The sequence below is a fragment of the Meleagris gallopavo genome, chromosome 1, assembly GCF_905368555.1.
Source record: "Meleagris gallopavo chromosome 1, MGAL_WU_HG_1.1, whole genome shotgun sequence".
NCBI classification, from domain to species: domain Eukaryota; kingdom Metazoa; phylum Chordata; class Aves; order Galliformes; family Phasianidae; genus Meleagris; species Meleagris gallopavo.
This window is the reverse complement of record NC_139404.1, coordinates 167,289,872-167,316,203: the sequence shown is the minus strand read 5'-3', so window position 1 is coordinate 167,316,203 and position 26,332 is coordinate 167,289,872. Positions and strand designations below refer to the sequence as shown.

Sequence of the window (26,332 nt, the reverse complement as noted above, 5' to 3'; positions counted from 1 at the left end):
TACCACTGCCAGGAAGTCTGATTAATCAGTCTAAGTTTAAATAGAACAAAAAAAAGAAAATACTATGCACTCTGACTGGTCCATGAGGAAACCATGAATTTGCTCTTTTAATAATTAAAAGTGACCCAGCAGATTTTCCAGAGCAATCATCTCTCATTCAGAGAATAAAATCTTCTCCACCCATGTACGTGGAATCTACTGCATTCTCTGCCCAGATAATCGCATTGTTTTGCCCACGCGGATGAAGTTTCATTTTGTGAGGTGGTTCCCCAAATACCACTTGTTTTTCTGCTGAGAAATACTGAGTAAAATCATTCCAATGATGGAAGAGTAGAAATGTTTTAACTACCTAATTGGTCGTCTTTTGCAGATTTCTATGGAAGAAAAAAGAAGTTCATTGCCACTGCCAACATGAGATGAACATTTTGCTGAGTATCACTGACAAAATTTCCACCCCAAGTACACTGCAGTAGGAGACGTCTCACAGGCTTGTGCTTGATTTCTTGCTGTACAAAACCCATGTACTTGTACAGCTCGGCTTGTGCTGCATGAGCTTTGACTTTCAAAGCCAGATTTCTACGTATCTTCACCTTTGCATATTTTTAATGCATCTACTTCACTGAATGGGAGAAATATCACTGATATCTGTGTCTCGAGAGTTCTCCTCCAGATCGCACCTGAGACGTAGCTCTCAAGGCACTGTGTGGGGAAAGGCTCCACAACATTTAATCCCCTGGAGTACTTCTTCATGCAAGTCAGTGAGAGTAAAACTAATGCAAAATGAGCAGAGGAGGCAGAAATGAGTCTGCAGGCAAAACCCCAGTGAGTCAAAGTGTCCCTCAGCGACGACATCAAATTGCTGGTAGAGGTGAGGCAGCCCTAACACCATGAGGAAGGTTGGGGTTCCTTGGTGTCTGTGGAGGTTTCTTTCAGACACGAGCACAGTTTGAAATCTGAAGTCCATAAAAACCTTTCAGTCACTCTGGCTCTAAGAGAGAAGAGAAGGTTTTGGCACTGAGTTTGAACGTACCAGAGCAACTGATTGGCAGTGCCACAATGGAAAGAAAAAGGAAGCAGAGCTGAAGAAACTTCTGAGAAATGTAAAAAATAGTTAACTGGACAGGAACTGAACAAGTCATCAAGTGTTATGGGAAGAGGCTGGTTCCTAAAGGTATGTTCCATGCAGCCTTTCTGTTTATAAATATGTATCAGCACTCCAGTAATCAGACCTGGACATTTGGGGTTGGAACTAGGTGATCTTCTAGTCCCTTCCAACCCAAGGCATTCCATGATTCAAGTTATTCTATAAGGATTAAGCTACTGGACATGAGAAAGCATATACTTTAACAGTGTCTGTAAGTGAAAAGCATCACGGAGTTAAGAAATTACACATCTTTGTTACATAACAGCACAATTAAAAACAAACAATGTATTACTTCATATGGCCATCTACTGAATTTCATCAAGACTAATTTCATGTTCAAAATCTCACTAGCCTTTGCCTGCTATCAGATAGAGAAAAGGGAAATTAGCACTCTCTTTTTCATTTTTCAGAACAAAAGCACGAGCTTTGAAGCGCTGCCTTTGTGAAAGAAACAGTTGTGGCCTGCTAAAACAAGCAGTACTGAAAAGGTTAACTAATTTGGTTTCCCTGATAAGTTTATCTATGATCAGAACTGAGTCATACAGAAAATACTCCTACAAGATTTGACCTTTTACTTGTATCCCACACTGAGATAATATTATACTTAAAATGGATATCAATAAGAACTTTGTTTTAAAAACTATATTTAAAATAAATTACTTTTAAATAACAGAAACTGTTTTCAATTAGCCCTGTTAAAGGAAATCAACTAGAAAGTTATGTATGCTTTTTTATTTTCTTTATATAAATTATACCCAGGAGTCCTATGATAGCAGCACTATACAAACTATGCACTGCCTTTATATTTATTTCTTATCAAAATAAACTTAACAAATTAGATTTGTTTTTACAGCACTTTATATCCAATAATGACAATGTTGTATTGGTCCCAGGATAAAAACAATGAAAGTAGCAGCTGAATGGTATTTTTATTAAGAGTTAACAAAAATGTCCTGTGCAAACACAGTGTATAAAGAAAATTAATTCCATAATTCCTTATGATGAAGGCGTCCCTCTCTTTTTTCTTTTTTTCTCACAATATCAATCTCATTTGGAAAGATCATTTTAAGGGGAAAACTGTAAGTTTTAGCATGACTTACTCAGCAAAATGATATAGCTGAACTTAAACATTGCTGACTGCTACGATTTCATATTAGGACCTGGCAAATGTTTTGATAACTTAATACTTTTTAAAAGAAAACTTGTTTGTTACTGAAGATTTTGGGAGCTCAGAAGAAATATAATCTAAAAAAATAACACAGTTAGAGATCCAAAGAGATGTTTCTTCTTTTTCCCATTTTTTCCATTTCCTCTACCTTGAGCTGGTTCCTCCATGTGAGCACATTTAGAGGCCTTTTACTGGTGGCAGATTCAAATCTCTCTGAGATATTCACCATACAAACTCAGCAAGAGTCCACGTTTTCCTCCAGCAGTGGAAAAATGGCAGGGCTAATAGTCTGGGGTTTGTTACTAAACCCCAGTCCTCACACCAAAAATAAAAATAAAAATAAAAATAAAAAAATTAAAACATTGTTTAGAACATGTGGTTTGCTGCTATTAAGTTAACAGTGGAAAATCTCATTACTTTTAATTTTATTTTGTGGTGGGATTGTTTTGTAGACTAAGGCAGATTTTCTCTTAAGCAGAGCCTCTCCTCCTACCTTGCAGCATTCTACTCTGCAAGCAGATCTTTGCACAGCTCGCCTCGATGTTTCAGGTCAAAGTGCTGAATTAAAAAAAGAAAACAGATTTTTCCCCATGTGTGCCTCTCATGTACCATCCTCTCCAGCTCTTGCTCTGACAGAGGAGTGTTCCAATGAAGACCCTGGGCTGAGGATGTTCTCCATGCAGTGCTTAGAATGCATCTGTTCCTACTGAAAGCTCCAAAGGGGCAAGCCCTGTGAAGAAGCAAGGTGTAATGTGGGTAGATGAAACAGGGGTTCTGGAGCTCAAAGTGGCCAGAGTAGAAAAGAGAAGATTGTAAAGGTTTCTGCATCAGATTCCTGCCAAAGTTTGGAAGCCTCTACCTGATTTCTGACTTTGGATTGAGGCTACAGTTATTTACGAGAATAGAGGACCAAATGTGCAATTTGAGGTGAAAATATTGCCAAGGCAGAAGTCTTGCTCAGAGCTTAAAAGCTTCTATATACATACATATATATATCCTACTTATTGTGGCTCAAATCTGAAACTCTTACAGTTTAAAATACCAAGTGAGATTCAGGGTCACATAATATTTGCTTTCTATCAACAGCCCAGTGGATTTCCCTGTAACATATGCTTGCACCTGACAAGACTCACTCTTGTGCAGAGATGAGCCATTATATTGTAAATTCCACTTGCAATACAATCCTTATGTAACTCAGCTTGTGTATTTCCAGATATCCTTATATTTTCAAGTTCAGCCATTCCCCTGGCACTCAGCACTTTTCCAGGTCCTGGTTTGTCATGAGAATTTGACATCTGCTTCCTGAATAAACAAAATATATGCACGTAAGATCACTGATGATCAGATACTATATTTCTTTTGAACATCTCTCTAGTCCCCACTTCTTAACAAAGCTGCCAGAAACTGAGCTCTACATTCAGATGATGACTCACCCACCGCCACTGCTGCCAGGGCCTCGCTTTTCCATCAGTGGTCATTTTGGGAGCTCAGGTCAGTCTCTCAATATTTTTTTGGAAATTGGGGAAGGAAATGGATCAGCTGCTCAGTGAATACAGGTCTTATGGGGAGTGGCTGAGGAAACTGGGATTGTTCAGACTGGAGAAGAGGAGGCTCAGGGGAGACCTTATTGCTCTCTACAACTCCCTGAAAGGAGGTCATGGCAAGGTGGGGGTCAGCCTCTTCTCCCAGGCAACAGCGATAGGATGAGAGGGAATGGCCTCAAGTTGCACCAGGGGAGGTTCAGGATGGATATTAGGAAAAACTTCTTCCCAGAAAGAGTGGTAAAGCATTGGAACAGGCTGCCCAGGAGGGCACTGTCCCAGGAGGTGTTAAAGAATCAAGTAGATGTGGCATTGAGGGACATGGTTAGTGGGTATGATGAGGATGAGTTGGTGGTTGGACTAAATGGTCCTAGAGGTATTTTCCAACCTTAATGATTCTATGACTCTTTGATTCCACGAAGGGAGGAACTCTGACTAGTCTGAATTCCCAAACACTCAGCAATGCTCGGCTAGAAGTGCCACTGTATAGGCACAGCTCATACGTTTGTTTCTAGCCAACTACACTATGATTTTACAAAAAGCTACAGCAAAGCAGAGGGCTGCTCATTGCTTCATTTTGAATAAGAGTGCCTGGGGAGTAGGCGTCTGATGTTTGCAGTGCCATGAGCACCTGCAGTTTGTGGGCTAGCGTGGAGGAGCAACAGATGTTCAGCATCTCTGCAACATCAGGCCTTGAATTGAACACACATGATTTCAAGGATGGCCTTACAGGGGTGCAGTGAGTGGCTCCTGCCATTTCAGGAGTGGGTGCCATTTAGAGCATTATCAGAGATTTAGGAAATGAGTTCAGAGCTGGATATGAAAATATACTGATCATCACTTTAGAGATGAACAAAAGTTAAATGTGACCAGGCTGAGACAGAAAAACATTCATCTCTTGACAGATGTCCAAAGTACCAGCTGAGACTGAGACCAAGCACTGAGACCTTGCTGATGGTGTGATGCTTTAGAGATGCACTACCTATAGTGAAACCAGCTCAATTTTGACATCTACTACACGTGTAATTGAAAAGTGAACTTGCAAAATGGGGATTATTTTGAGAACTAAGTGAAACTAGCTTGTTCAGTCTGTAGAGCCCTTGGGTTCACTTTCTTACGTTTTACTTTGTGCAGTTTTATACACCAAGAGTTTTGCTTTGAGTTTTAGGTTCAAACAAAGCAAAACTGATTGCAAAGCACTGTGTTTTGATTTTTCAGATTGAAATTAGGTCTCACACAGAAATTTTCAAAAGCCAAAGTGCAGAGCACTGGAGCCTGCGTTTCAGCCCAGTCCGTTTCCAAGCTGTCAGCCTGAGGCTCAGAGCCAAGTTTTCCTTACGTGCACTGACGCTGAGAGCTGCCTTCTCTGTGCAGTCCCACATCCACACAAAACTCCCTAAAACCACCCGATTTTGCAGTTTCTTCCAGGAATAATAGGTGAAGCTATCCCAGCGTTGTCAGATTTAACTAACGTCAAATAGTGCCAAGTTAGTAATTGTCGCCTTCAATAGATTTGTTTCTAGCTAAGTCCACGAAAATTATTACAAAAGCACATAAATCCCAAGCTACAGTTAGCACTATTTTCTGCTAGAACGAAAGCCGCATGCTTACCTTTATTATAACAGTCTTGCCAAAAGCAGTAGGGCAGAGTGTCCAGAAACACCCTCCTGAAGAAAGCTTTGAAGAAACACCTACTTAAACATACTTTCAGCCTTTATTTTATCCACTTTGCACATTTATTTTCTTAGCAGCCCTCGAGCCCAATGGTTAACACGTTGGATTATCGTTCTTACTGGCCACAGAAAATCATTTCTGTCTCACTTACAACAGGGCTCATTATCATACTTTCATGCTCATCATTTAACTTTCCATTATATTAATAACCTGGGCCGGTTTTACCCAGCAAGCAACCTAAACCTTCTGACTTTGACAGAAACCTTGTGTGCTTATTTCTCTTTCTAACCATCAAAGAAGGTCACTGAGCTACCCTAGGTATCAGCATTTTTCCTGTGTGATTCACTCACACCAAGCAAACCCTCTAGACCAACATTTCTTCCGTTTCTGAATTTGTACTTAACCAATAGGATCAACAGGCCCCCTTCTCCGTGGGTGGTGATAATGTCAGTACACCACTGCCCAAATAACCTTTCTCTATAGGGAAATGCTAACATTTAATTCTTTAAATTTAAACCACATGTATTTTGGTCTCATAACCGTACTCTGCATTAACTGCCTTTTGTTATTAATTTGTATCACTAAAAACCTTAATGAAACCAGTTATTTAAATTGGAAATGTTAAGTGCAGTAGACATCTAAAATTTGGGTATGAGCTATAATACATCAAAATATTTAAATAGTAACTAAATATTTTACCTAACCATTGTAAACACATTTGCAGAATTAATAATGACACAGCCCTGTGTATGTTCAATGTAAAGCCCCGTCTCCAAAGAGCTGTTCTCTTCAGTCCTTTGCAGGGAACATAAGCAACAGCTAGAGAGGCTTTTGAATGGTTTCTATCCGTTACCTTCATCTTAGCCAGAAACAAAAAGTGCTATTTAAGTACTGCATATGTGAGACCTCCGCTAAGGAGAACAAATTACGTGTGAGTTGGCCACATGCTATTTTCCTCCTGGTGTTCTCTGAAAGAGACACTGCCACTGTATACATTCCTCACAAACATTGCCGCGGGGTGACCACAAACACACAGCTGCCAGCGCAGTGCAAATACTGACATTTGGGACCAGGACTCGGGGACTCTTATTCAGACAACAGGAAAACTAAATCGTTCCTCAGCAAAATGTAACACGACTGAAAGCATTTAAAAAAAAAAAAAAAAAAAAAAAAGAACAAACAGACAAATAAGGTCTTAAAAATTTGGGGGGAGGAAGGTAAATTTTTAAATTTCTTCAGTATTAACACATATGATCTAGATAATGGTTGCATCGGTCTGTGCTTACAGCCATTATTTTAATTACGTTTCGTGTCTCAGCAAAAAGACTTATAAAACCTTAAACTGCCGATCACAGAGTTTCGATACCAGTCCATGATTTTTCGAATCGCCTTTTTCAAAGCATACGCTACCTCCCAGGTGCAGATTTATACCATCTTCTTTGTTTTTTAAGCAGGAATTCTGTAACTCATTCCACAAGCCAAACAGTTCACTACCCAGAACCAGCTGAGAATCTTCCTCTGGACCAAAATCACTGAATCATAGAATCATAGAATTGCTCAGGTTGAAAAAGACCTTCAAGATCATCGAGTCCAACCATGACCTGACCATACTACCCTAACTCTAACAACCCTCCACTAAATCATGTCCCTGAGCACCACATCCAAATGGTTTTTAAACACATCCAGGGATGGAGACTCAACCACCTCCCCGGGAAGCCTATTCCAGTGCTTAACAACCCTTTATGTAAAAAAATGTTTTCTGATATCCAACCTAAATCTCCCCTGGCACAACTTGAGGCCCATTTTTCCCTATTCTGTCTTGGGTAGCTCACTGGGGCTGGTAAATCATATAAAAACAGCAGTCGCTGGAGGTGGCTGCAGTAACAAGAGGCATCCTTGGGGCTCAGTCACAGATTTCAGGATGCTTAGGTTGCAGCTCTCCATGGCTTCCTATAATTCTTTCCCATCTCACAGTCTTTCAGTTATATAATTCCCAGTCCATAAAATGCTGTCCAAATCCCACACTCTGGGATTTGGTAAAAATGTTCAAAATACCATTGCTCCCTTCTAAAGAGACAAACCAGTCCTGGTTCTCTGTAGGAGTGTTCCTGTACCTTCCTCCCGCTCAGTCTGCTGGCATGAGTGATGCGAGGAGAATGTTTGTTTCTCCTCTCACACAACCTCTGCTGCTGTGCCTGGGGGTTCATCCTGGAAAAGAATCATACAGACTCAATTAAAAAAAAAAAAAGAAGAGCGAACAAGAATAATTTTTCTGCTTCATTTGCAAATTATAGAATTAATATTTACACAATTAAACCCGATTTCCTGATTGCTTTGTGGGTCACCCTACACCATGCTATTTTCTGTAACAATTTGACTTTTAAACTTCTGCAATAATAATCCAAATTCCTGTCGATCATAATGCTACTGACCGATAAAAAACAGTTCATGGGAAAGTTTTATCTGCCTGTACAATCCTCATTGATTGCCTGTAGTGAATTTCACCCATAGTTTGCTTCCCTCTCACAATTTTACCTTCATTATGAGTTATAGATTTATGCACTGCATTGTTTTTATATGTTATATTCTAGAAGAACATTCCGTAACGTTCAGTCCAGCACTGTACAATGCCTATATAACCACATCAACTAATATATTCAAGGTTTTTAACTTCCCTCCTATTCAGCAGACCATCAAAAATGAACCTGATTAACATAGCTTTGTAATTACTGCATGTATTTCTCTAACTCTCTGTAGCCGAGTGCCTGGTACCTGAAGTTACCACTTTCTTCATCAAAATTAGTTTGCTGCATCATGCCCCAATCTGAGGAATTATGCTTACTTTTTCCAGACTCCCAACACTGTTGAACCTCAGACCACTGTGTTCTTGCTGGGAAGCTCCATTTTCTCAGTCAGAGCCTGCGTGTGTTACCTGCAAGGGAAAGATGGACTGTTCACTGCCCTGAGCCCTGAATTCTCCCGCAGCATCAGCAGCTCCCCACCCACACCCGGGTTCAGCTCAGCCACCTTAATTCAAAACAGACCCTTGATGGCATCCTGTTAAACACAATAATCCTCAACTTGCTAGATACGGAATTACTTTCCTGCCCCTACTCCTTGTTAAACATGGATAAAAACACCTTAGGTGGAATTACTTTCACAGCTGTGCCACCTTTAATTTTGTTAAGCCTTTGCAAAGGTCTATTGTTTGTGGGTTTTTTTTTTACAGTGTTCTTCTACAGCAGTATCAAAGTTCAGATGCCTACAGAAAGGTACCCAATGCCCTCTGGAGCAACCCAGAATATCTGCAGCACCTGTAGAAGAGTTGACAGTGACAGTGTGGGACCTACAGGAGATCTGCACCATTGAACTGTCAGCAAGAGGCCAGCTGGGATTCCCCAGGGGCTCCAAAGCGACACAGGAGGGCTATGCTTAGGCACGTGCATTTCTTCCAAAATTAACACAATTAAGTATAAAATAAAGGAAAGAAAGTAACTAAACAAAAATTAATATGATCGCTTAACTAAAAGCTTGGAAAATAATACTCCAAAGATATAATTTCACTTTGATATGCAGACTAAATCCCATACCTACCTGTATAAAAGCCAGTTGTAGATAATTGTTGCAAATCATCCAGGTCCCATAAAAATAAAGTGCATAATGGAATAGCTAAATTCACTGCACTTTGATGCTCTTTTTACTTCATATTTTAGAAGACTGATACATTTTTAAAATTAAATACTGAAAATGAAAATTGTTTTGAACTGTTCTAGAGTGAAGTTTTTAATCCTAAGTACATATGCTATTTTTTCTCATTCAGCAACAGAGTGTTTTATACCGTCCAAAAGAAAAGCACTGTGACATTTGTATTTAAATAACTTATTGAAAAAGATAGGGATGCCTACGGCACAATTATTTCCCATCACTTCATCGTAAGTCCAAATTTTGAAAACATAAAATGAATTCACATCATAATGTATTCCTCAGAGCCAAACCTTGGAGATTGTTCTCATCTTTCCCCTGGATAAATTCCTTCCAGTACCTAAAGGGAGCCTGCAGGAAAGCTGGGAAGGGAGAGTATAGTGGTAGGACAATGGATAATGCCTTTAAAGTAAAAGAGGGGAAATTTAGATTAGACATTAGGAAGAAATTCTTCACTATGATGGTGGTGAGGCACTGGCACAGCTGTGGGTGCCCCATTCCTGGAGGCACTCAAGGCCAGGTTGGATGGGACCCTGGGCAGCCTGAGCTGCTGGCTGGCACTGCCCACAGCAGGGGGTTGGAATTGGGTGGGCTTTAAGGTCCCTTCCAACCCAAGCCATTCTGTGATTCTATGAAATTCAGGCTGAAAGACAGAACACTGTTTATAATCATCAGAGCTGTAATGGGTTGGAACAAACCTCCAGTGGAATACGAGGTGGGCAGTACACCTCCTGCATAGATTTTACAGCAAGTTTGGCTTTAACAGCCAGAAGACCAGACTCAGCAGACCTGGAGTCCTCAAGCAATAAGCCGGTGGTGTATTGATTCTTCACAATTCTGGCACAGCTTTCTCAATGTGGTTATCAGAAATCAAAATTACGCTCTTTATATTAAAGAAATCTGCATCTAATAGCCAGGTGAACACTTAAGAGGTGGCATAACTATTAAAATAGACATTAAAATGATTGCGTGATTCTCAAGTTTTATTTATAAAGTAGAAAGTGAAACTACTGTTCTTTACTTCAGACTCAATCTGAAGCAATTCTGATGATTTCAGTTGCTTCAATGAGTTTACTTCAAGCTTGTATCAAAGTAAATGAGATTTGCATTCATCACTTTACTGTGTATGCCCTTTGGGGGAACTAAAGCCCAAAGCCCATCATAAAAACTAATGATTATCACTATGTGATAGTCATCATGGAAGGAGAGTTCACAGTGGTGAAGGTGACAAACACAACTGCAAAAGGCAGGAGACAGTGTTAACCAGGCATTGGTTTGCTTCAACCATCCTCTGCCCTCTGTTCATTATATGGCAGGGTTATGCAGTGCAAAGATTCTGAGAAAATATTCTCAATCTGCTTCAACATAGACCAGCCAACTTTGTCTTGGTTTTTATTTGGAGTAACGTATCCTTCAAAAGCTGTATTTTAAAGCAAACTTTTTTTTTCTGTCACAGCCAAATTCTCTCCAGTTCTGGGATTCACAATATTTTCCTTTTTCCAGAATGACACCTGCTGGTGGGAGAAGCATGGATGAATTACAGATATTCTGTGGTTCAATAGCAGCTAACCTAAGCATACTCTCTGAGCGTGCTCATCACCTGTGTCCAGTAAACTGTTCATAATAAAGATCTGGAAATGTAAAGATACTATAAGGAGCATGTTGTAGAAGCAACATAGTTTTCAAATCTGATTTAATATTTGCTCTTATTGAATCACTAAGATATCATCCACCAAAGCAATGCTTCAGTGGTGTTTCAATGTCGTATCCTAGTACTATTCTGGGAAGCCCACAGCATGGATATGTCAAATTGAGGTGAAAGCCTGAACGAAATCCTTCCTATCCTATGCAAAAAGCTGCTGTGCTGCTTCAGACCTTTCAGTGTGAGTAAAACCAGCTGCTAACGTTATTATTGGTGCTTAACACTCCAGAAGATTAGCATCTCAAAGAGAAGCATTATGCACATGTCCCTCAACTGGTATACGAGGACATAGCTAGGAGAGACAGAAAGCAAGCTGTACCTTTGCCAAAACGATGACAAATGCTCCTCGATATGCCAGGCAGCATTAGGATCTGTAATGGATTTCCGTACACACAGCACCTCTAATGTCTAAGGCTGCTGTAGAAGACTCCAGCTATAATGGAGCCAGACTTGAGCTTTTCATGCTTTCAGCACATTCACAGCAATATTTCCAAAAGTGATTTCCAATGCTCAAAACATCCTCACTGGGGATGCACAATTTTATCTCCTTTTTCTGAGATGCTAACTACCCAAAGTCCCCTGTGATGGCAAGCTAAAGCAGAGGTGCCCAGGACCCTGAAGAAAACATATATATTGGACTATGAAAAATTAGAAATCTGAATTATTGAAGCTACTCTCAGATAATTGCAGGCAGTAACTTGTGGTCATGTACTAAATCATACTTTGAGACCTGTATGATTTGAAGCCCAACTTGTGAAGAAATATTTGTGAAAAAAATGTCCAACTAAAAAGAAAATAGTATCAGAAATTAAATTCAGAACTAGAATTCGATGAATTCTTTTGAATTATTTGCAAGGCAAATATAGAATCATAGAATGGTTTGGGTTGGAAGAGACCTTAAAGATCATTTTGTTCCAACCCCCTGCTATAGGCAGGGACACCTCCATCTAGACCAGGTTGCTCAAAACCCCATCCAGCCTGGCTTTGAATGCTTCCAGGGAGGGGGCATTCACAACATCTCTGGGCAACCTGTCCCAGTGTCTCACAACCCTCACAGTAAAGAATTTCTTCCTAATATCTAGCCTAATTCTACCTATTCCAATTTAAAGCCATCTCCCCTTGTTCTGTTGCTCCATGCCCTTATAAAAAGTCCTTCCCCAGCTTTCCTGTAGGCCTCCTCAGGTACTGGAAGGCCTCTGTAAGATCCCCCTGCAGCCTTCTCTTCTCCAGCCTGATTAGCCCCAACTTTCTCAGCCTGTCCTCGTAGTAGAGGTGCTCCAGCCCTCTGATCACCTTCCTGGCCCTCCTCTGGACCCACTCCAACAGCTCCATTTACTTCTTGTGTTGGGGTCCCCAAAACTGGACACACATTCAAGTGTGTTCCTCTTGAGTAAATCATTAAAATATAATGTTATGGCATACCTCATCGCAATGCCAGAAGGCAAATTTCTATCCTGATTAGAGAATTAGAATGCAACTTAGGAGCCTTGGCTTGGATTCTTGGATTTGTCAGTGGCCTCCTATATAGCTCTGAGCAGACAGCTTCACATCTCTGTTCCTCCAGTTCTCCCATCTGTGAAAAGACAATAACATTTTTATGTTTTATGATTTATGAAGATAGTTATGTGACGGATTTCCAAAGATTGCTTTTATTTTGGAAAATGCAAGCACATGAAAAAAGGGATATATTGCTGTAAACTCACTGGATAATAGGAGACACATGAGGCTGTTTGCTTCAACAGATACTTCAGAGATAGAGTTTCTTCAGACGTATTCCTTGCAAAATTCATCATGTCCAGCCAACGGTTGCACATACTTCTGGTTTTAGAGTCCTTGTTTGCCATGGCAAATGAAATGCATGCATGTTATAGAAACAGCCCAGAATTCAAATAAGCCTCTGCAAAAGGATGAGAGCTCTGAATTTGGTCAAATTTTCCTGCTCTCTTAACTCAGCCTATTGAACTCACACTGAACGGAGTAACCTTACCGTTGGAACTACTTCCACATCCTTCTCTTTTTACTCCACCTAGGACATTCTGAACTTCTACCATCAGTAGCCACCAAGTTACCAAGTACTTGTCCCAGAAGGACGAATGCTACGTAACTGGACATTACTTACCTATACCAACCTGAACAACAGTGCCTCTGCACAGAGGAAGTAAGAATGCTCCAGAGCATTGCATATATTTGTATTTCTCATTTTTATTGCCTTTTTTTCCCCTTTCTACTCTCTCTCGCTTTCTTTCATTTCGGTTTTTTGCCATTTTATAACCCTACCCTGAGCACCAGAATGACAGTTATTGATTCTCCATCTAAAAACATATACTTTCAGCAGAAGCATCGTATATTTTAAACTCTGTTAAGAGCAAAACAGAGGTAATCCACACTGCAGTCTGAATCCACACAGGACCACTAAACACTGCACACTGTGCAGGATGTAATATCAATTCATGGAGAGAAAAATACGTAACGACCTCACCCAAACTAGCTGCAGGTAAACTCAACTAGAGAATTGCAGCTTCACTTCTCCCCATTTCCTCTCCTTAGAGAAAAAGAAATATTAAATACTTTGCTGTACCACAGCAAATTCCTCAGTGAGATCCAGTGAAGTTAGATTTGCAATATGCCCTTTTTACATCAAATCAAAAAGTTCCAGATTTGCATATCATTTTCACTTTTTTTTTTCCAAAATTGATTATTTCAATACTTCTTTCTATTTACTAAGTACATTTTTTTTCCTCCAAAATCTGTTTTAAAGATTTGCACCCTTGATCTTTTTACCCAGATTAACAAACCTGCTCTTGTCGCAGTGACTCCTCCCTTCTTATAAGACACTCAGGCATGTGGTTTCATACCCCTATTTTGTCTGAATTCTGGATTAATAGCTGCTCCACTCCACTGACTTGCATATCCAGACTTTGCCCTATTTCTTCATCATTTTAGCCCAGAGGTCCACCACAGATTCTATTTCATCTTGCCCCTGCCTTCACTGCAGAGCAGTCTTCCTCTCTTCCTCAGTCTTTTCTAGATGAAGAAGTTTTTGCTATGTCCTTCCATTGGTTCTTACTCCATTCCTACATATCCTGCTCTCCGACTCATCACTTTCTTTGTCAATTCCTCTTCTGTCTTTGCACTACCTACAGATGTATTTTCACTGGTGATTGACCATCAAATTAAATAAGGTGCCCTTACCATTTTTTCCTTTGTTTGGGATACAAGTTCTGGATAGTTTTTACACTTGAGGGAAAAAAAGAAATAATCTCTCCAGTTCAGCTCCTTGATTCTTCGATGCGGATGACTTCAACTGTTAAGTCACGTAGCTTATCAAAACTTTTTATCTTCAAAATCAGGAACCTTAACTACAGTTCTGCTTCTATTTAGTCTTCTATTTAATGCAAATGCAATAGGCTTGTGAGTATTTGTTTCCAAGTTCCTTATATGTTGATTTTTCCTTTCTTTTTTTCATGGCCTTCATCAAAAGTAAGTTTAAAATAGGTTCAGTTGAGAAGTCATTTGGTTACCTACTCTATCTAGAGGTACATGGGCCCTACCTTGAGAAGTAAGGCCCTACTTCTGCATGTCTTTCACTAGAGATTACAGAATGAATCATAGAAAGGCCTGACTTGAAAAAGACCACAATGATCATCTAGTTTCAACCCCCCTGCCACGGGCAGGGTAGCCAACCACTAGACCAGGCTGTCCAGAGCCACATCCAGCCTGACCTTGAAATACAGAGTTTGTATCTAAAGAGATACAGATGAGATACATCTAAGAAATATAAATCTTCCCAAAATATGCCATTTCCAGTTGTATTTATTCTATTTATTTGTCTAATTATACTATTTGCGACCTGATGATAAGGATGGAAAGAGAGCTGCATCAGCTATCCAGAATGATCCCTACTTGTTCCAACTAATGTTTCTCAAAGGAATTTTAACACAAATTTTGTGTTCAGACAGCAACAAGTCTGTTCATTTTTTTTTTTTTCTGAGGGACAATTTGAGACAAATTATTTTTTTCTTTTAGAAAGCCAGTATATAAAATTTTCAACTGCCAAAACACATGGACCATTAGATAGCACAAAACCTAGGGCTGCTGGATTCCTGGCTGCCCTAACACTGATGTACCTTAAAAAAAGCAGCTGCCCAGTAGTGAGGAAGCCTCAGAGCTGGATATCCGAAAGGGGTAACAAGTCTGAGAATCTGGAAGGCCTGGAGGGGAAAACCAGGTAGGTTTGAGCCCCCACCAGCCTCGGAGGAGGGAGCTGGAGAGCTGCAAGCCCTCTCCACAGATATGGAGGGAGCTGGCTGAGCTGAGGCAGGATGGGAAACCAAAACTATTCCTTTCTAATGGTGTTCTGTTCTAATAAGTTGGAGCCCACCCTAAAGGTGAGCTCACCCACTGTTACGTCCCATTGCACTCAGAGGCTGGCCCAGCGGGAACCCAAATGCCCCAGTCTGCTCCTTTGGGGTTTCATTGCCATACCTCAGAACATTAAAGTGGCCCTTTCCAGCCCTTTCCCACTGGGAACGTTTTGACACTGTTCTTCCCTACAGAGCAATAGCATTTCCAGTTACCACTAAAATATGTAAAACTTTCACAAGCGTTAAAAATGTGAAGCAAGAGCAGCATTTCAGCCACCAAATGAGTAATACCTCTGAAGAAGACTTAACAAAAAGTTTGTGGGAATTTTTGTCCAACTTTATTTACTGCTACAAATTGCTTACCAGATCCAGCCTGTTCAGACTGCTGTGCTTGTTACACCAGCAGAAAAACAGCTTTAACTCTGCAAGTCCTTTTTTTCTTGCAGTGTACTTTCACTCACTTTCACTAACACGATACAAAAACGATGCCTTGGGATTACAATTGCGTGGTGGAAACTTTTTACTACACTTCAGTGAACCTTAAGGGAAAACACGTACATATATACTGTGGATATTATGTGGATTTCCAGGAACCCTGTCAAAATTATCTCATGAAACAACATTAAAAAAAAAGACAACTAGAAAGAAAACTGCTTCATTAACTTCTTCCATTACTCACACCAAAGGGTAGATGTAAGATCAAAACTAAAAGCATTATTTTTGAAAGCCTTTTGAAAACGTGGCTGGGTTTCCTACCCTCTTACCTCTGTGAGCCATTCAGACAACGAGTAGTCCGTGATCTTCTGAGCATCAAAACACCACCTAAACCAGCAATGTAATTCCAGATTACGTCCAAAATGCTGAATTATTTAATCCATGAACGAACCACAATGTACTTTGCTTATACATCTGAAAAAAAAAAAAAGAAAGAAAGAAAGAAAGAAAGAAAAAAAAAAGTAGGGTATGATGAAACAGAAAACTCTCTTTGTGGTTTTTTGTATATCATCCTTGCCACTTTCGTAATTAGAGGACATAGGCTACCATTAAAGTCAATTGCAAAGTTCTCGTTGACTTCAGTAGATGTAAACCAGGCATTAATATTATGCTTTTCAGTTTTCTTGAGGTTTAAACACCCCATAAAATAAATTTACAGATGAACTAGTAAATGTACACTTACAAAGAAACCTCCTAAGGAGTCCCTGAAGCCATATTTTTAAATGCTGCTATTCATTTGGTTTCTATCGACCAGATTAAGGGACTGTCAAACAAGGGTGCATAGATCAAGAGCTGCAATAAGAAATGCTGAAAATACACTCCAGAAGTCTAATCTCAAAAATATCATTTGACATACTTGACAAAATGGACTTAGAAGAGGGTTTCATGTTATGTGACATGTTTCACAAGTACAGAAAACCCTATCTATTTATTTATCTGTCTATCCATTTCACTGATCTGTAAATGAAAACATGTACAGTAGACGCAGCAATTTTTTTTTTTTTTTTTCCAGGAACCCTTTCAAAACCACTCACATAAAAATACAAGAAAAGCTAATTGAGAAAGAGAGTCTAACTGATGAGAAGTCAGAAACACTACCATCCGGAGCTGACATTTTCTTCTATACAACTATGTGCCCATTGGGCATAATTTTTGATCTTGCAGACTTTCCACATGTAAAACTCCAATTGACTTCAGTGCAAATGAATGAACTGCAGGATCTAATTAAGCCTGATGAGGTTTGAAAAACAATCTCATACGCTGCCTGAACATTTCCATGAATTACAAAGATTTTCAAGATACTTTGCCTAGCTCATTGCCAAATAAGCATCTGCCAATATTTAGAAGGATAATGTGTAAATATAAATATAAGGTGAGCATTGGATGATAAGCAGATATAAGGAGCTAACAGTTACCTGAACTGACTTGATGAAGGCTTTATTAATGGAACATCATACATGACATTACCATACAAAGAGTGGTGATTGATGGGTGACATTTGCATAATAATCTTGCACTACTGGCACGAGCAGAAAGGCCCTTTTGACAATTAATAAGCACTTGGGAAATGTTTGCCTATTACCACACAGAAGCATGGTAGGAGAGGCAGAGATATTGTCCAGCTTTCCAGGGTAGAATTCAACTACCTCAACTAGAAGACCTTGTTTTCTTTTTCTACCACATCCTGATTCATTCAGGAAAAGCCTTGCTACATGTGAGCTTCTCTACATGTGAGCTGGAGTTCTGCAGTTGCCATCCATCAATTCTGCTCAGTGCTGATTCATCTCCAAAGCAGATATATGCTAGATGTATGGCCAAAACCAAATGAGAATAGACAGCATACTCACAAAACTCAAGTCAGTGAAGTCAGTGTTACAATGCAGACACGTTTTGTAAGCAAAATGAGGCTGCAGAAATCAGTCTTTTATTCTTAATTTTTGTAAACTGATCCTTGTAAATTCAGTGTTACCTTAACATGGTGTTCTCTATATACCTGCTGTTACAAAACTAATGAACCTCACCTGTTCTGCATTCAGATGTGGAGTACTCAGTATACAGGAGAGACATGGAACTGTTGAAGCACATTCAGAGGAAGGCCACAAAAATGACCCAAGGGATGGTACGCTTCTTCTATGAGGACAGGCTGAGAGACGCTGGGGCTGTTCAGCATGGAGGAGAGAAGGCTCTGAGGTGACCCGAGAGCAGCCTTTCAGTATCTAAAGGGGGCTGTAAGAAAGAAGGGGACAGATTTTTCAGCAGGGTTTGTTGTGATAGGACAAGGGGAAATAGCTTCAAACTAAAAGAAGAGAGATTTAGACTGGATGTAAGAAAGAAGTTATTTGCAACAAGGGTGGTGAGGTGCTGGAACAGGTTGCCCAGAGAGGTGGTGGATGCCCCATCCACCCAAGGTCAGGTTGGATGGGGCTCTGAGCACCTGATGGAGCTGTAGGTGTCCCTGTTCATTGCAGGGGAGCTGGACCAGATGGCCTTTAAGGGTCCCTTCCAAGTCTAATGATTCTATGATTCTAAGACTATTTCCACTATGTGGTACCATACCCACAGAGGCCCATTATCAGGGATGGTGCCCTCAGGCCCACACAGAATAACAGAGAGACTGATGGCAAAGAATTACAGAATGGTGGGCTAACTGAGGTTGGGAAGGACCTTAGGAGTCCATGTGGTCCATGCCCCAGTCATAACAGGACTAATGTCTACATGATGTTTGGCTCCCAAGGCCTTCTTGGCCATTCTCTATATCCATTCAGGAAAGTGGCAAAGAAACTGTGCTGGAGGCTGGCCACAAATGATAAAATTTGAGAGCCCCACATTTCCCTTAAGGGCAGCAGGGACAGGCTGCAGCTCCAAGTAAAGGCCAAGGGCAATACCAGAGGGGTCACTTCCAGCCTAGCCACTGGTGCACCCAGCTGGTGACTGCTCAGCCACTCTGTGAGGACGATGTATGGAAAGTCTGAGCATGGGAAGGAGCCGTGTGAGGCAGAGAAGATGAAATCTCTGGAAATATTTGCTGTTAGGTCTTAGTAAATCCCTATAGAATATTTGGTAACTGTGTTTTTTTCCACTTCTTGAAACAGTCGACCAAATTTGAAAAGCTTTGTGGAGATGGCAAAAGACATATACTTGATTCAAAGGAAGAGAAAGATCTGTCTTTGCTCTGAAACCTCTTAAAACTCAGGGTCGTATTATTATTATTTCTTTCTTCTTAAGTAGAATAACAACATGGGGTTTTTTGTTGGTTTTTTTAACCCGCCTTCTTATAAGAAGTTAAATCACTTTGGCTAATACTTTAAAAAAAAAATTCTAGAGAATGACATCCCATGTAAATCTATTTGACCCAAATGTGAATTTGGCTAAGTTCTAAACTGAGAACAGAATCTTATAGCAGAAACATTAGGAAAACTTCCTCAGGGGCAGAGCTGCCCATCCTGCCTGCAATACTGTTTATTAAGCACTTTGGAATCCGTAGACATGAACAGAACCATGTAACTAAAGCTGCTGGCCTGCATTGCCCCACTCCCTCTTTCTGCTGCAGTAACTTACTGTTAATTATTGTTATGAACCACAGCTGGCTGGTGGGAGCACCAGACAAGCATGCTTTCCTCTGGAACTAAACTCCGGGAAAAGAAAAAATTCTGAATATGCATTGCATCAGGATTAAAGACAAATTCTGAAGTTTGCTTCCAGAGCAAATGCTGGTGCATTCAAAGCCTATTAAGGTACAGGGGAGGGAGTGCCAAAGGACGAGAGCACTCCGCAAATACAGCTGCAATTCCATGAAGTCAGAACAAGCAGCCCACAAGATGAAGTAAGGGATGCAGTGTAACAGCCCACAAAACACAAACGGATCTTGCTGTTCAAACTATTTGGACCACGAGACTCAAAAACTGATGATATTAAACATAAAAAATACAGCCGTTGTCTTCAGGTCAGGTTTTAATTGTGGATTTTATCTTACAGCTCTAAATCCCAATTGTTAAAATGTTTTCTCTACTGTCATTATTATTAAGGTATTTCTTTTTAGGCTTCCAGTATGGGACATCACTAACTGGTAAGGGATCACGGGTGCACTGTCCATCCTGTGACACTGAGCAGAAAGTTTGCTACTGATTTCAAAGAACTGAGATTTTTACCTGCAGGAAATCAAGGTAAGTGGGAAATAATATACATTTTATCCAATTAAAAAGAGAAGCTCGTGCATTTTCAGGTTCTCAGCCCACAGATATTTCCTTTTTCTGTCAGAAAAATAGTTGGGAGGATATGTAACGTAAAGTACAAAAAAGGTGCTGTAACACAGAGAGGGCCAAGGGGGCCAAGGCTGTAAATTCCTTCCATCGACATGGTAATCTGTATTTGTAAAAGGCCAATACTGAGCAGGCAGCGAAAACAGAAATGCATAACCACATCACATTGTTCCACTGCCAAAAACATTCATACTAATTTCCACCATCAAACGCACAGTATGATTACTTAAAGGTTTTTTTTTTTAACCAATCCAACTTATAAAAACAAAATCCTCAAGATGGTGTAACTTCACATTTTCATATTCTGTAACATGAATATCCATCAAATTGGCAACAATCCTTACCTTGTGTACAAGCCTCCTTCAGGGTCATTAATGTGGAATCAACTCCTTGCAGTAAGTAAACACTTTTTTTCCTTGGTTTTTATGTTGAAAATTGAAAACTAATCTTGCAAGTCATGTTGAACCAGGAAAACAGGGTTGACAAAGCAAGCACTGTAGTCTGATATCTTTTATTAGGCCAACTTAGACTTCAAAAATATGCAAGCCTCCTTGACCACACACAAGTTCATGTATGCAGAACTCCAGGCTGGACCCATAAAATGGATTAAACTACTTGCTTTGTCACTCCATATACATATATACACACAGTATATATATGTACATATACAGTATATAATGAACATGCATATACATTTTCAAGGCTTCAGAATAAACTGTTCTTTGATGCAGCTTTAAAATAACAGCTCTGAAGGACTTCTGCTGGTTGGCATGTAACCATGCTATGGGTCAATGGGTTTCATAAAGAAAATTTAGCAGTGCACACAACAAATCCTATTTCTGATTCCTAATGAGTTGTAATTCCTATGCAAAAAACTCACGACTCTTGCTAACTGCTAAATATTATTAACAGTTCCTTGCTTTTAATGGTAATAATGAGAATAGCTGGCAATATAGTAATATACTAGGAATAATAATGTAATTCACACAAAGTTTTGTAGGAAGAACAATAAAAAAGGTTACTAAACTTACAACTACAACACTTCAGAATGTTCTATGCAAGTAAAACCCTCTGTAAATGGATATGTCTTCTCCTGCACAAGAATTCAAGTGTTTGTAACGTTGCTATGTGTCCACAGCAAGGTGTGTGCATAACCTGCTCACCTCTGCTTTTCCTCCCACAAGCATGTATAAAGATCACCGCCCAGCTCTTCAGCAGCCCTCCATCCAGAGGATGAGTCATATGCCTGCAGAACAGAAGGGCACTGGTGGGAGATCTATTCCAAAGAACATGCAAAGAATTACACAGAATCACAGAATCACAGAATTGTAGGGGTTGGAAGGGACCTCTAGAGATCATCGAGACCAACCCCCCTGCCAAAGCAGGTTCCCTACACCAGGTCGCACAGGTAGGCGTCCAGGCGAGACTTGAATATCTCCAGAGAAGGAGACTCCACAACCTCCCCGGGCAGCCTGTTCCAGTGCTCCGTCACCCTCACCGTGAAGAAGTTCTTACGCACATTCGTGCGAAACTTCCTATGCTGCAGCTTATGTCCGTTTCCCCTCGTCCTGTCTCCACGTACCACTGAAAAGAGACTGGCCTCACCGCTATGGCCGCCACACCTCAGATATTTATAAACCTGGATCAGGTCCCCTCTCAGTCTTCTTTTCTCAAGGCTAAACAGACCCAGTTTACTTAGCCTTTCTTCATAGGGGAGATGCTCCAGGCCCTTCACCATCTTTGTGGCCCTCCGCTGGACTCTTTCCAAGAGATCCCTGTCTTTTTTGTACTGGGGAGCCCAGAACTGGACACAGTACTCCAGATGAGGCCTTACCAGGGCAGAGTAGAGGGGGAGGATCACCTCCCTCGACCTGCTGGACACGCTCTTTTTAATGCACCCCAGAATGCCATGGTGCATCTTTTTAATGCACCCCAGAATTACAGGAACGAAAGGAATTGCTCTTCTTTCTTCAAGTTTTGGTGACTGGGAAACTCCTTGATGGTGTTTCATTAAAAGGGCAGTCACGCCAGTAAAAGCTAGCTTTGTTAGGACAAAAACTGAAGAAGCAGTGCCCTTCTGCAGTATCAAACCTCTGTGCCACTACCCTCAGCACTGCTTCCCAAGTGTGAGTATCAGCAGTTGTGTGGTATCTCTGCATCCCTCATCTGCTGGAATTCAGCCAGCATGGACTGTGGCAGCACCCTGTATTCTAGTTGTGTATGCCTTGATAAGGGCTGGTGGATCTAATCTCCTTACATCAAAGGTGGCTCTGATGCAGGCTGCTAACTCATTTTGAGTGCATTTGAGGCCACAGCTAAGTATTTTAAGAGTCATTCCTGTACAATAAAGGCTGTTTGTGACCAAAGAGCATCACAGATTTGCTGAAGAGCTTTGTCTACCTCAAGTAATACGTTAATGGTCTCCTAACCTTCAAGGATGATCAACATTTTGATCCTCTTACTGGATCTTGGGAAAAAAAAAACTATTAGTAAGTGGATATACTGATTCATAAGAAACCTGAAACCACCTTTAGAATACATTTAAGATGTTGCCTCAGAGTCACCCTATCCACCTGAAAATAATATGGAGGATTAGACATAAAAGCTAGGACTTTATTTATCCGTGAGCTGAGGTAATGGCTACTAAAAATGTGGATTTCATTGACAGATGACTTAGTGAACGTGATGACAGCAGCTCAAACGTGGCTCCATTAAAGATAAAAGTAACATGCTTAAATCTCATGAGAAGGGATTTTTTCTTATTGGTAGAGTATGTATGTCAAGACCTTTAGAAACCTAAGAACCACATAATGAGAAAATAACGAAGAATCAGCACTCGTAAGTGTCTGACTGAAGTTCCCACTAAATGGGCTTTGATAGATCATTTTTCTCCTGGCAACAAAGACACCAGAAGGATTGTCTGGATTGTAGCTCTTACTGCAACCTATGATGAAAAACACTTCCTATAGCCAAGTAGAAATCCACAGAGAGGACTTTCTCCCTAGAAATAGCCAAGCATTTTTGCACTTCTATAGTGAATCTAGTCCAGAGGTATCATCAGAGAACATCAGCACCATCAGGGGCAGAGGAGATGCCAAAACAATACCGGACAAAAATATGGAGCCATTGCGTTCCTTGAAGACAGTTTAACCAGTGACTGGAAAGATACTGAAGAACTAAAACCAAAAATGAGTTATGCTTTTGGCTGTGAGAGCTCAGGCTCCACTGTTGCAGAGCCAGCTGTACAAACTTTGCAGCTTCCCTTGTGCAGTTGGCACCAATGAGGGTGGCTGAAAGGCGAGCTGAGAGCTGCCCGCCTTCCTCTGTGGGATTCAGTGACAGCTGACTACTGCTACTGTTCAGGTCTCCTGGAAACACTGACCTTGGTGACAGTGGTGGCCTTTTTTGGCCCTCAGTATCAGCCCTCCCATTAACAGGCCACTAGAGGTGAGATTTGTTTAGTCACTGGATAGACACAGACAATTCTAGCGTGATACAGAATCATAAAAGAAATGCCAAAAACACACCAGATGAGTAATTCCCCAGAATTATCTACTCCTCACCATTGACAATAAACATTGCCTAAGGTGACACACTTCAGTGCAAATATTCATAGAATCACAGGATCATTTTGGTCAAAAAAAAAACTCTAAGTTGATCATCAGGTCCAACTGCTAATCCCGTACTGCAGGCATCTACATTCAGATTACAAGAATTCCACCCTAGATATTTGCATTTTGGAAGTAGAACGCAATGGGACGTGGATGCACTTGTGAGTTGATATTATCATGTCTTCCATATTACAAAGACTGTCTATTCTGACTTCCAGATCTTCTCTAGGCATTCACAATGAATGGGAGGATACTGGCCTATTTCTTAAGAGTGGAATGCTGATTATGGCCACAGCATTATATATATAATTAACATTAATATGTCAATATGGCAACTATGAAGTCCAGTAGTAACAAACTATCCCTCACTATAAATCCAGGCAAACACCAATGCTGATCTACTTCTTTGACAAGGAACCAAAGGGCAAAGACCTGCAGAACTGGAGCTGCTTTTCACCCAAACATTGAGTCCTGTGCTGAGAAAGGGTATGCTGTGTTTTAACGGACTTGGAGAAAAATGTGCTTTACAACAAGATTACTCCACAATAGTTTCCTAAGGAAAAACAAAGAGTAGGCAGGTGAGAGGCAGAGCTGTTCATGTGAACAAAGAGATGAGAAAGGGGTATAATTGAGGCTCCTACTTCCAGTTCCTACTGTTATGATGTTCCAAACTGCTGCAGTGTCTTTCTTAGAGACATTTATTATGTTATTCCAATCATTTTTCCAAGGTAGAATAGGCCTACAGATCTCATTTGATAAGTTACAAGGAATTAGCACTAATTAATGATGAAGGGTATAATAAATAAACCTGCTAATCTGACCAGATGTAATTAGATATGTAAGAATGAGATGAAGTTAGTTGAAATGTCTCTAAACTCCATTGATTGCACTGACTAACTTGATCACAAAGGACACTTAGACACCTACTCACATGTGAACACCTACAGTTACCCCAAATACCTAAAATCTTTCTGAGGCTTCACAACTCGCACTGCTAGATGTGTGAGTATTCCAGACCAGCTTAGTAATGAACTAAATGATCTTAGAAAATGCAGGAAGAGTCTGAAAACAAAGGTAGACAACTCTACTGAGATGAGAATAAGGCTCTACACTTAGGCAACATATAGAAAGTAAGGGATAATAGGCTAAGCAGCAGTTAACAAAAAAAATATGCTAGGATTACAGCTGAATAATCACAGAATCACAGAGTCACAGAATCACATAATTGTAGGGGTTGGAAGGGACCTCTAGAGATCATCGAGACCAACCCCCCTGCCAAAGCAGGTTCCCTACACCAGGTCGCACAGGTAGGCATCCAGGCGAGACTTGAATATCTCCAGAGAAGGAGACTCCACAACCTCCCTGGGCAGCCTGTTCCAGTGCTCCGTCACCCTCACCGTGAAGAAGTTCTTACACACATTCGTGCGAAACTTCCTGTGCTGCAGCTTATGTCCATTTCCCCTCATCCTGTCTCCATGTACCACTGAAAAGAGACTGGCCTCACCACTATGGCCGCCATACCTCAGATATTTATAAACCTGGATCAGGTCCCCTCTCAGTCGTCTTTTCTCAAGGCTAAACAGACCCAGTTCACTTAGCCTTTCTTCATAGGGGAGATGCTCCAGGCCCTTCACCATCTTTGTGGCCCTCCGCTGGACTCTTTCCAAGAGATCCCTGTCTTTTTTGTACTGGGGAGCCCAGAACTGGACACAGTACTCCAGATGAGGCCTTACCAGGGCAGAGTAGAGGGGGAGGATCACCTCCCTCGACCTGCTGGACACGCTCTTCTTAATGCATCCCAGAATGCCATTGGCCTTTTTGGCCACGAGGGCACACTGCTGGCTCATGGCCAACCTGTCGTCCACCAGGACGCCCAGGTCCCTCTCTGCAGAGCTCCTCTCCAGCAGCTCATCCCCCAGCCTGTATTGGTGCATGCAATTATTCCTCCCTAGGTGTAAGACCCTACACTTGCTTGTGTTGAACCTCATCCAGTTTCTTACTGCCCAGCTCTCCAGCCTGTCCAGGTCTCGCTGAATGGCAGCACAGCCTTCAGGCGTGTCAGCCAATCCTCCCAACTTCGTATCATCAGCAAACTTGCTGAGGGTGGCCACTATCCCCTCATCAAGGTCATTGATGAAGATGTTGAACAAGACCGGACCCAGCACAGAGCCCTGGGGGACACCACTGGTTACAGGTCTCCAGCCAGACTCTGCACCACCAACGACGACCCTCTGCGCTCTGCCAGTCAGCCAGTTTCAATCAATCTGAAGATGATTCACCAATGTCATACTGCTATGGGGAAAGAAAAAAAAAAGCAGTCATAATAGTAGGATGCATGACGGGAAGTACACCTTACAAGGCATATTAAGGAATCTTTCCATTCAGTTTGGCATGAATTGCATTGCTCAAAGCTTTGTGCACTGTACATCGAGAGAGATGTGGAATAAAAGCAAAGCTGTAAGAGGGGCTGGAGGTCAAGAAAAATAAGTTATTCTCAAACTACTTTAGGTCAAGAAACAAAAGAGATAGCAATGGACTTGCAGCAAAAGAGGCTCAGGTTATAGAGCAGGCTTGTCCATTTAACTTGCACATAGTTAATATGTGCAAGTTAATAATAGTTTTCTGAAATGATTAAGCACTGAAGTACACTACTGAAATCTCCTTTCTTGGAA

At 40.9% G+C, this 26,332-nt stretch overlaps 1 protein-coding gene across 26 annotated transcripts in view; it reads right to left on the bottom strand.

The window, feature by feature from the left end:
- Positions 1 to 1,861: 1,861 nt before the first annotated feature.
- LOC104917492 (uncharacterized) overlaps positions 1,862 to 26,332 on the bottom strand; it is an 86,719-nt gene continuing 62,248 nt past the window's right edge. For 13 of the 26 annotated variants that reach the window (XR_014881006.1, XR_014881007.1, XR_014881005.1 and 10 more), the window contains 7 exons: positions 21,213 to 25,952; positions 17,812 to 18,016; positions 16,060 to 16,204; positions 12,635 to 12,763; positions 12,354 to 12,504; positions 8,370 to 8,459; positions 1,862 to 7,735 (listed from right to left, as the gene is read on the bottom strand). The gene's annotated coding sequence lies outside the window, so the exon portion shown is untranslated. Of the gene's footprint in view, positions 7,736 to 8,369; positions 8,460 to 12,353; positions 12,505 to 12,634; positions 12,829 to 16,059; positions 16,205 to 17,811; positions 18,017 to 21,212; positions 25,953 to 26,332 lie in introns of all 26 variants that reach the window. The other 13 variants (XM_085215893.1, XM_085215895.1, XM_085215896.1 and 10 more) reach the window with 7 other exon arrangements.